This window comes from Acinonyx jubatus, chromosome F2, assembly GCF_027475565.1.
Source record: "Acinonyx jubatus isolate Ajub_Pintada_27869175 chromosome F2, VMU_Ajub_asm_v1.0, whole genome shotgun sequence".
Lineage (NCBI taxonomy): Eukaryota > Metazoa > Chordata > Mammalia > Carnivora > Felidae > Acinonyx > Acinonyx jubatus.
Window position 1 is genome coordinate 29707777 of NC_069394.1, and position 12313 is coordinate 29720089.

At 36.0% G+C, this 12313-nt stretch overlaps 1 long non-coding RNA gene across 1 annotated transcript in view; it reads left to right on the plus strand.

Annotated features, from left to right (window-relative positions):
* Positions 1 to 12313, plus strand: part of LOC106973369 (uncharacterized) — an 83827-nt gene that overhangs the window by 32844 nt on the left and 38670 nt on the right. The gene's annotated exons all lie outside the window — the stretch shown is intronic.

Below are 12313 nucleotides of genomic sequence, written 5' to 3' on the forward strand. Positions count from 1 at the left end.
AATCCAGGACTAATTCCTAAAATTATCTAAACTCAAGAGCTTGGGTAGAGGAGAGGCTAGCAAGGTCCAAGCAAAATTTAGATTCTCTCTAGCCAGCCGAGACTCCGTTGTTACAAAGCATGAAGTGTTGATGCCTGTAACTTTTGAGCTTTCATGCTCATCCAGTCTATTATCATGAAATGTGACTTTGTCAGTATAAGATTTTAACTTTAGTTTGTGTCTTTGTCTTGTAAACAACTGAATAAATATGGATTGGGTTAAATTAATGGTATTAGCAATGAAATTTTGGCCAGCACACATCCATATATATTAAGCAATGTAATTATTAAAGAGGTAGGGCTGCAGAATATACCCAATGCCTTTTTAAATGTCCAAATCTCAAAAATGATGATTTGAACATTAAAGGCATCCATTATCATGATGAAGTGAATAAGAGTTCAATTAGCCTTGGTATTCTCGTAGGAGAATATATAAACTATCCACAATATATAAAACCCAGGCTTTCTAGAAAGATGCTGTATACTGTCTGGTTGTCCAATTAAGCCAGTCTACATGAACTTTAACTGACATTTTTTCCCTCAAGCTAAATTTTATTACTTGCAAAACGTTTATTTTTTTAAAGTTAGACCTAATGTGGGGTAAAGTGTATTACAGAAAACACAAGGACACAAAACAGCAAGAGTAGTTTCATTTGATGTATAAATATCATCATAGAAAAAGCAACATATTTATGCTGTCTCCTTTTTTGAATTTCAGTATCAAATTAAGCTGGATAAAATGTGCCAAATTTTCTTCAGGCAAAATCTTTTTGTTTTCTTAAGCAGCAGTTTTCACTTAATACGAAATATCTCTGTGGCAAATGCCCAGATTTTATATTAACACATGTAATTTTCCAGAAGAAATGTCAAATCCTATTGCTGGCCCTTTAATATGGATTGATTAGATGCAGTGTCAGAGTTGTATTAAGAACATCTGAAATGAAGAATGCCTAGAAAAGTGGGTGCATCAGTGGTAACATTAATATTTTGTTTCGGGGGAGGGACTGGTTTTTGCTAAAGTTGCACATTTCTCTGGGCTTGAATGGATTGGGTAGAATTTCAGACTGAATGATGAAGTACAAACACTTGCATTCAGATTCTTTGTTATTTTACACATGTATACATGGCTGTCAAGGGAGTTTCTGGTTCCTTGTGATATTCATTAGTGTTGGGGTCTCTTAAATCATCCAGCTGTAACATATAGCAATAGATGTGTGCATCCAATTCCAACACCTCCAGGTCATCCTACAACTCTCATGGGTCACATTTGTCAAAGTTCTCTGAGGCTTTTGGACCTGGAGTTTTGTCTTCTTCAGTCTTAAAGTAACAACCATATTGTTTTTACTGCTCCTGATTACATTTTAATTTTATACTAGAAGATTCTTTCTCCTTTTTGTGTAAAATTTTCCAAGACTGGATCATATATGTAAAATAACCAATGGTATTTACCTTTTTAAGCTATAAGCTAAATAAAATAAAAACCATGTTCACCATAAATTGACCTAGAATCTGATTTCTAGCCACTATGGTCACAATTTTTTTTAATATTTTTATTTTTAGAGAGAGAGCATGAGCAGCAGAGAGGGGCAGAGGGAGAGAGAAAGCATCTGAAGCAGGCTCCACGCTCAGCACGGAGTTCAGTGCAGGGTTCCATCCTGTGATCCTGGGATCATGACCTGAGCCAAAACTCAAGAGTCAGATGTTCAGCTGACTGAGCTACCCAGGCGCCCCCATGGCCACAATTTAAAGTTTAATATACACTCACCTACAACCTAGAGTTAATTTTTCTTTTTCTCTTCTCTTTTTCATCAGAGTCACAGATGGAGAAGTTGGTTTTGTATTTTGTAGATATAAAACATTAGGGCATTTTAAAAAAGAGATCTACCTCTATGCTGTACTTCCTCTTTTCTTTCTTTTTCTCCTGGTGAAATTCCTCATATTTACCTTATCTTCTATACAGGTTGCTACAGTATTTTCTATGACACTAGCTTGATTATTTAATATCAAGTATTTTTTGAACAGCCACTATGTGCGAAGCACTGGTTTAGACTCTGGGATTGTACCAAGAGTCATAAACAAGTTAGATTGACTTCCTCTTGCTATGGAGCTTGTGAATTCATGGGGAAAATAGACAGATGGTTAATTACATTCTAGGATATAAGTGCTATGGTGGTGGAAACACAGGTTCTAGAAGAACACATAGAGAGACTTCCCCTTAAACAACCTGTGGGGTCACATTCCCTCTGTATAATTCTACTTTATTTTTCAGGAACTTTCCGTACCTCCACTACTTGCTAAATACCACCATTTCTTTTCTATAATAATTTTGCTTTTATACATAATTTTACTCTCATTATACTAAAAGTAGCATGTTAATCTTTTAAAGACCCTTCTCCTATAAGCTTACGGGGCACTTCTCTGTGCAGATTCATTAATGTGGAACGCATTTCCTCTTCCTCTGCACCATCTGCTAAGTGATTTGATGTTGTATCATTTTTCAAATGTCTTTATTAGGAGCTGATGCTTAATAGCAGTTTTTCCTTGGAGTCTGAGCAGTCTTTTCTAAAATGCTGTAAGATACCAGTGTTCCAGAGGAGAACATGTAGATCATACTCACCAAGGAATCACTGTACATTCTGATCCATTATGTCTGATGTTCCTGATTATTTACTATCAGTATATGCCCATTTGTGGCCCAGTAAGCTGATTCAAAATATTCATGTTTATCCTTATGACTTTATTTCAGGAGGAAATGACTGAGTATTTCAAGTTGTATAATAATCCTTCAAGGTAACATTTGATATAGGTTCCAGACTATTTGGCTAATGACATCATTAAAAAAAAAAAAGCTGTTGGAGCGCCTAGGTGGTTCAGTCGGTTAAGCATCCACCTCTAGGTTTTGGCTCAGGTAATGCTATCATGGTTTCACTGGTTCAAACCCTGCGTCGAGCTCTGCACTGATGGTGAGGAATGTGCTTAGGATTCTCTCTCTCTCTCTCTCTCTCAATCTCTCTCTCCCTTTCTATCCCTCTTCCACTCACAGTCTCTGTTTCTCTCAAAATAAATAAAGAATAAAAAAATTTTCTTTAAAGCTGTCATTTAGTAAATCATCCTCTATACAAAGCATTTTTACAAACGTTGCTGTTGCAACCATGGCGTTTAGGTATTTGTTTCTTCATATTTTGGAAAAAGAAAGTGAGGTCCAGACAGATTTATACCTTGTCACCCAGATAGAAAGTGGCAGAGAGAAGCCAGACTCTGAGTGCTGGTCCCTAGCTTCTTTTACATTATAACACACTACCTCCCTATTAAGCAGTCTCAGATTTGTTCTGGTCCCGAGACCACTGGAACCAAGACTTACAGGTGTTAGGTGCCCCTTTTCCCCAATGGTTGGTATATTTAATTAGCATTTTACCTACTTGAAGTCAGAATACTCAAAATGCAACCTTGGATACTTGTGTTATGACTGAGTTGTGGTAAATTCTTTAACTTCCATCATAGATTTTAACAGATGTTTACCAGTCCCCCTTCTTTCTTGTGCCTCCCCTCCATTCCCACTCCCTTGAGACCACTTGCCTGACCATAACAATACTAATAATGATTGTATCAGCACATACATGACACCAGGCACCATATGCCACCTTCCACGTAAGATTCAACGAATACCACTGAATCATACCCAAGCCCAAGCTGTTATACACTCAGACTGATTTTGATTCCTGTCACCTTCCCTTGAGACCCAGCCTACAGCTAATCCTAACTCCATCTGCATTATCCTGGTCTTGTTCTCTATTTCTTCCTGGCCTCCTAATCAAAAAATAATACAACCATTGCCAAGTGTATATAGGTTTTAACTGGAAGGGAAAATGGAAATGTATATATTACTTCAGACTATATTTTGTTGCTCAGGTTTTTCTTATTTATTTTAACTTACTTTTCCACTTTTGAATGGGCCCTCCCTTCACATTTCTACCAAATTTTTGTTTCTGAAGCTTTACTTCCATCACATCATGCATACAACAGTTTTGGAGTCTCCTATTACCTAGATGTTCCTAGTCTGATCAGCGGAGTCCATTACAATTTGATTAGAACTGCATATACCTCAGTCAGATGGGCCTATTCCCTATCCCTCCCACCTCAGCCAGCCTCAAAACCATTTTCCATTTCATTGAATCTACCATGAATGCCTCTTCTTGTTCTCTCCCCTGCTTATCTATTTTCACCCATCCTTTCAAGTCCAAATTTTATCTACATGCACGTCCCATTCGCCATGATCAGCACACACTAATTTCCCAATATAGAATTCATTGTCTGTGCTACTTCTTAAAATATACAGCTTCCTAAATCATGACCTGAACCAAGTGATTTTCCAGGCTAAGACTTTTCAATGGCTTTCCACTGACTTTAAATCAAACTCCAGTTTCCATGACATTGGCTTCAGGACCAGGTATGATTATCCTTTTCTACCTCCTGTTTGTCAAGTTCTAATTGATTCATTCCTTCATTGAGAAGTGAAATGGGGATTCAGAACTCCAAAGGAAAGAAATCAGCCAAAAGATTTTTACCAAAATTCCTCTTATTATTTTTATCTAACTTAATATTAAATAATAAACTTTTGCATACATAGTTCCTCAAACCTCAGTTGGTAAGACGTCTTTATGTCAGAAGTGGAGACAGTTGCAGTTACTGATCCTAATTCCACTCCTCCACCACAGATAGAATAAAATTCATCTATGGTTAAATTCTATGAATGTGCTGGTAATTTCTTCCAAAGATTGGAAGGAGTACAGTGTTATCCATTGGTATCCAATTACCATGTTTCTTATATGTAACACTGGAAGGTGGGCTTTCACCATTTTCTAACTTAATAAAAACACAAATCAGGAAGGATATATGCTTTTTTTAATAGAGAGTGGGATTTAAGAACTTTATAAAACAGCACATACTTAATTTTTCTTCCTTTATTGTAACTTCATAAACTATTTCTTGGAACACAATGATTGGATCTTGTGCTGCTTGCACTACTATGTTCGGAGAAGCAAAGTCAGTTTTCCAATCTCATCACTTCCCAAGAAGGAAATATAATATGGAAAATACCCAGAAGTTTCCATCTGCAAACACGAAGGATCTTTTGCCCTATCTCATGTCTCTGGCTGCTTACTGTACTTAACCACACTGGCTTCCTTTCTGTTTGTTGCTCAAGAGGGTCCAAGCTGTTTCCTTCCTCAGATCTTTACATGCCTGCCCAGAACATATTTCCTTTCATCTCTTTTCATGGTTAATTCCTCTCTCCTTTTTGGTGTGTCACCTTCTCAAATAGACCTTCACTGATTACCCAACCTAAAGGAGGCTTTTTCTTTAATCTCTGTTTTAGCAACCTGATAGTTTCTTTTATAGAACTTTTCACAACGTTAAATGATTCTATTAAATCATTTGCTTTTTAAAAACTTCTTTCCTACTGTAGAGTTTGTGAAAGCTGATCATGTCTGTTTTATTAACTATTAACTAATTTATTAACTATTAACTACTGGGCACTCAGTTCACAGAATTCACAACTACTGAATACCTGTTAAATGAATACATCCTATTTTTCAATTTTAATTGAAATTGTTGCTTTTTTGTGCCTAAGTATTGATTTCTAAATTATAGTGTAATATCTTTAAAGAAACAGATCTTAAACCTCTTTTTTTGTTTTTTATTTTATTTTGTTTTATTTTATTTTATTTTATTTTATTTGTTATTTTTAAAAATTTACATCCAAATTAGTTAGCATATAGTGCAACAATGATTTCAGGAGTAGATTCCTTAGGGCCCCTTACCCATTTAGCCCATCCCCCTCCCACAACCCCTCCAGCAACCCTCAGTTTGTTCTCCATATTTATGAGTCTCTTCTGTTTTGTCCCCCTCCCTGTTTTTATATTATTTTTGTTTCCCTTCCCTTATGTTCATCTGTTTTGTCTCTTAAAGTCCTCATATGAGTGAAGTCATATGATTTTTGTCAAGAAACAGATCTTAAACCTCTTAATCAGGTGTTATAAATACTTGTTGGATGATATGGCATATTTCTTTCTTTGTTTATCAGAATTTCAGGCCTTCATACTGTTTTGAAACGGTATTTCATTACAATGTTGGCTGAAACAGTATTTCATTACAATGTTGGCTGATAGCTTCTCAAAAATTAAAGATTTAGGTGTTTTATAGCTTGGAGCTCACACAATTTGTGGGAACTAGTTGAAAGAAAAATAATAGATACAAATTAGGTACTGGTCCTTAGCAGGGACCTGTAGGAGTGAAGGGAGTATAAAACCCAAGCTTCATTTAATTCCACGATAAGTTTGCCTCTGGTAACTGGACTGAAATCTTGATTGCAACATGTTTCTTTTTCCATTATGCCCACCGTGTTTGCAAGACACGATATTTGAGCCACATTCATCTCACAGATTATTCGTCTGACACGTGGTGCAGCCCCACCCTTTCTCCCCACATCCATTGCTCTTGTTTACTGTGTTCAACAAGATGCCAATTGGATATCAGTATGAGAAGCCAACCTCACCAAGACAGCTGTTAGTACCCTGGTACCAATCTAATGAGGTCAATAGTTGTGTTACCACTGCTCTAGCTTTACGTTGGCCTGAAAATCTTATTCTTCCTCTCTTTCCAAAAATTTTCCCCAAGACCCAAGTTCTCTATTTTTTTTTTCTTCTTTAACTGTCATTCTACATCGTGAATTGATGACTATTTTATTGGCAATAGTAACTATAAATAACTGGGACTAAACTGTAACTAAAAACAAACAGTAACTGTTTATTTTTACCTCATAGCACTTGAACTTTAAAGAGCAAGGGTAAGACAAATGAGTAGCAACCACTACATTGTTCGTGTGACTTTTATTTTCCAGCTACTCAATTTCAGTACTGTAAGGTGGTTTCAGTTTTACTGATGAGGCAATAAAGTTAAGGAAAAAATGGGAATATACTAAATATGTCACTGAGAATTAGAGTTTCTCAAGTAAAATTTCTTTGCAGCAGCAGAAGGGCAGCCCTCTGCCCTGCTGTCCATATTTTAGGCCAGTGAATTATTGGCTTTCATAGTGAGCTGGAGTTCAGTGGGTCTGGACATGATCTGCCAGCTGTGAGGCAATGTTTAGGTTAAAAGATCTGTGTCAGAGATTGGGAATGCTGAAACATGGGTAAAAAAATAAATAAATAAATGCCTTGAGAGGTATTCACTTATAGAGAGCATATTTATCCCATAGTATACCTTGCTAGTCTGGGGAAATCCAGAGTTTTAACCTCTAAGGCAGCATTTGAAGCAGAGTAATGGAAGTGATGAAAACACAAAGGAGAAGGAGGGGCCGGGACTAGGGTGTTCAAAGGATTGTGATGTTTTGTTTTGTGAGAGGAGCCTTCAGTAAGAAACCAACAATGGGCTCTGTAAATGTTTTTATTTAGTCGGTATCTATTATATGCCAGGTACTGTGCTCAATGATAGGAGTGTAGCAATGAGTAGAACAGGAACAGAGGATAGTAGGAAATAAACACACTTAAAACAATGCATGCTATAGTAAGGGGTTATACAATATAGTGGCCACACAAAGGAATCATAACTCCTTATTGAGGATCAGGAAAGACCTCACAGAAGAGAATCTCCTGTGCTATAACTGACACACTGTTGACCACTGACTTAGTGAAGTGCTCACAAAAGCAGAACACAAGACAATGATTTGGGTGTGATCCCAGGAAGCTCTGTGAGGAAGTGAGACACTGAAGGGAGGAAAGTCCACGAATGGTGCATAAATGAGCGGACTGCCACTCTGGGCAAGTGGGGCTCCACCTTACTGGTGACTCTCTAGGAAGTTGTGTGGAATATGCCTTGAAAATGTTCCGTTAGTCAGGGGAAGCTGGGGTATTTACCCATCACCTCTGTCTTCCTTAGTTGAGGATTCCTCCTGATACAGCAAGCTTCCATAGGCAGAGAACACTCTCAAGCAGAGTAAAATAGGAAGTCATGAGTGTGTGAGGAAACTCAGCAGGAGTCCACCAGAGTAAGCCTGTGGAGTACGATTGGGGCACCAACAGTGTCTCCTAGAACTGCCTATTCAACAGCTATTCTCACTTCTATTCCTTGTTAATAGAATTCAAGTTTTGTTCAGGTATTTGAAAGTATAGTAACCCATGGACCCCTCTCTAGCTCGAGTGAATATTGATTAGTGTAAACCAGTCCTAATTACTCCATTTCTCTTGTCAGTGATCTTAAGCATTAAACACTGGCCAATAAAATGTAATGATATGTTTGCTGGGAGCCTTCTGGGAAATTTTTTCTCAACTTTAAAATGGGACAGGGGCAGGGATTAATCTTTCTTCTGCTGCTTGATGTGGATTTGTGAGGATTTGATGTTTAAAGCTGCTGCAGCCATCTTGCAGCCATGATTTAAAAAAGAAAAGAAAAAAGAAAAAGCCTAACAACAAGATCCAACATGTTGAGGATGGCAGAAGGGAAAGAAGGAAACAAATCCCAGATCCTTGACAAATTCTTTGAGCGGCTGAATTCATAACTTTGGGCCAACCTGCTTCTGGACTTGTAGAAAACTAAAATAATAAGGCTGAGTTTACTGACTGAATGAAGGGTATATGGAGAAGAAGAGGTTGAAGCTGACTTACTGAACTGGTGGAATGTGGATGGTAGATGATGGCTCATCAGCTGTTTACCTGTTCTCTCAACAAACTTAATTAATGTCTTCTACATGGCTTTAAATATTATTTCCTGGAACCACCCCCTCTCCATTTATAGATTTGTAACACGACAGAATGGCATCCTGGATCACAGTGGACTTAATCATGTCTTTTGAACTGTGCTTTCAGACCTCGCTGTTGAATTACTTTTTCCACTTCCAGCCTCCACTCCAATCCTGGCTTCTTGTCTTTCCATGCTAATTAGCACAGTGGAGGTCTCAGCATTATTTGCTCCAATTCTTGCCCTTGTAGAAACAAGTATATATTTGGAGCATGATATGAAGTCTCCACGGAGGGAGTAAATGTCACCATGTTTTTAAAGACTAGGATTTTGGAAGATAAGGTGTAGAAGTTTTAGGTTGCAAAGGGCTGGGACTCTAAATTCACTATCTTTTTGAGGACAGTTATCTAGCACAGAAATAAACGTAACTATTTGGGGAGAAAGCCTATAGATGGTGGAGGACACTAAGAGAGGACAACAAGACAAAACAGGAATCTTGGGATTTAGATACCAGGGCCCCATCCTCCACAATTATCCATAGCTGAAAAAAGTGCCTGGATCTATGGAACAGCAATAGAACCACTGTAAGGGGCATAGTTCTGCTAAGAAGACATGTTAACCCCAGAAAACCTAGGTTAGACTAGAACCTCACCTGAAAGGCTACCCATCCAATAGGAACACATTTGTTTGTCTTCCTAACATTTAGGAAGAATAATACATATTTTTAAATAGCTATCCAGAAAAGTTAGATCTTTATTCTTGATATATTTTCCAACATCTGATAATTTCCTGCCTTATACTCAAGGAAGTCTGAAAATGCAGAGGGTACATTTGAGATAATTATGGATAAGAGGAGAAAAAACTTTTTTTAATTTATTCATTCAAAAAGCATTTATTAATATGAACTATGTGCCCAGCATCAGGCAAAGGGAATACTAGCATGAACAAGACTGCCTTCATGGGGCTTATACTCTAGTGGAAGAAACAGACAACAAACAAGTAAGTAAATAATATAATTTCAAAATGTGATATGTGCTAGAATGAAAACAAGCAGGGTGATGAGTTAAAGAGAAACTGGGGCAGGAACACAGGACAGAGTGGAGGGACTTTATTTTATTTTATTTTTTTAAAGTTTATTTATTTTGAGAGAGGCAGAGACAGTGTGAGTGAGGGAGGGGCAGAGAGAGAGGGAGAGAGAATTCCAAGCAGGCTCCATGTTGCCAGAGCAGAGACTGATGTGGGGCTTGAACTCATGAAACCATGAGATCATGATCTGAGCCAAAATCAAGAGTGGGACACTTAACTGATTGAGTCACCAGGTGCCCAGGGACTGTATTTTAGAGAGAGTGGTCAGGGAAGATTCTCAATAGAGGTAAAATCTCCAGCCTTGGTATGAAATAAGGGGAGTGGTAAGGACTGAGACTGGAAGTTAAGCATTAGAAGGAAAACGTCATTGAAACATTTTAGATAAGGGCGTGATGTGATTTTATTTACATTTTAAAGTTATTTACATAAGCACACACGTAGAAGTAACAAAATATTTGTTAGAATGCTATTGCAGTAGTCTGAGTGTCAAATGGCTCTTGAGTTAATTAGTTAAACGGAAATAATTGAGAGCTATTAGAAAATACCAGAAAAGGTTACTTATTCCTTCATTTTAATGAAGTAGGCTTTAGCTCAAGTAAAACTTCACATTTTTGCATGTGTGGTGAAATACCAGCTAATCCTAATTTTATTCAACAAAAAAAACCAAAAGCATAAGGATAGAAAAAGAATAAAACTTTCATTATACAAAGATGATATGATTGTTTAATAGAATACAAACTGTATATCTGATGAAAAGAAAACAAAACAAAACAGCAAGGTGGCTGGATTCAAGATCAATTATAAAAATTGGTTGAGAATTCTATTGCCCACCAAAAAAACAGTAGAAGTAAGTTATAATAATTTTAATACATATGTTTAGAATATATTAAATTTTATAAGGAATCTAGGAACTAAATTTTTTGAATTGCAGAGTTTTATTGAGAAAATTATAAAACTTTATTAACAATTTTCTATACAAATGGAGAATGTGCCATGTTCATGAATAAGAAGGCTCTCTTTTGTAAACATTTCCATTCTCCCCAAATAGATCTTGAGCATCCATTGCAATTCTGATCAAACTCCAACAGGGTTTTGTTTGTTTGTTTATTTTAAAAAATTGAAAAAGTAATACATGTAGAAGAGCAAATGTAAAGAATAATCAAGATAATTTTAAAGGAGGAGCAGTAGAAAGGAGAGAATTTCCCTACAAGAATAAAAGTTTATTTGAAAGTTACAGTAACTAAGACTGTGATGCTGACATAGAAACAAAGAATCAAGATTTGTTTTAAAGTTACAGTAAGTAACACTATTACTAAGGCTATAATAGTGATATAGAAACAGACAAATAGATCAATGGAACAAAACTGATAATCCCTAAACTCTATATATTCATTCATGGCATTATAAACTTGGGGGTGAAATGGTCTATTCAATAAATTATGCTGGCATAAATGGATATTCATATTGAAAAATAAAATAAGATTAGGTTCTTATGCACAAAAATTAATTTCAAGTTGATTGAAACTTAACTGAAAAGGAAAACTTTTAGAAGAAAGTACATAAGAGTATTTTATGACTTAAGTTTTGATAAGGATTTCTTATGCAAGACTAAAAAAGCACAAACCTTGAGAATGTATTGACAATTTTTATATTAAAATGGAAATTTACTGTAAATAAAAGGCACCAAGAGTGAAAGATGAGCCAAAGCCTGGGATATTTTCAATGCATATAATCAACAAGAGATTTGGTATCCAGGATATACAAAGAATCCCTCCAAATCACTGAGAAAAATAAAAAGCAACAATAAAAAATGAACAAAGAAAACCACCAAGTAAATCTTGAGTAACTTGAAAGACCAATAAATTTATGAGAAGCTTGATCTCACTAGTAAACAAGAAAATGCAAAGTAAAATAATAATAAAATACCATTTACTCACATTAAATTGGCAAAAAATTGAAAAAGTGACATGTAGTTGTGAGGAAGAAGAATATGAGGAATATCATATGCTGTTGATAAGGGGGTAAATTACATAAAATAATGTTGGAGAGAAATTTGTCAATATCTGAGAAAATTGAGGATAAGGACACCTTAAGGCCCAGCAATTCCTTGCTAGGTATATCATAAAGAAACTCTGGTATATGTGCACAAAGAAGTGTGCATAAGAATGTTCCAAGCATTCTAAATTTTTCTAAATAGTGAAAAACTACAAATGTCATACATTTTCAGCAATAGAAAAATGGATAAACTGAAATATAGCCACAAAATAGATTACAACATAAATTTAAACAGATTATGGATCTGTTGAAATGAAGTAACTAGACCTACATGTTTCAGCCTGGATAAATCTCAACAATGTAAATTTGAATGAATAGGCAAGGCACAAAAGAATATATATACATATATATATATGTATATGTGTATATATATATTAATGTGTATATTATATATATGTATA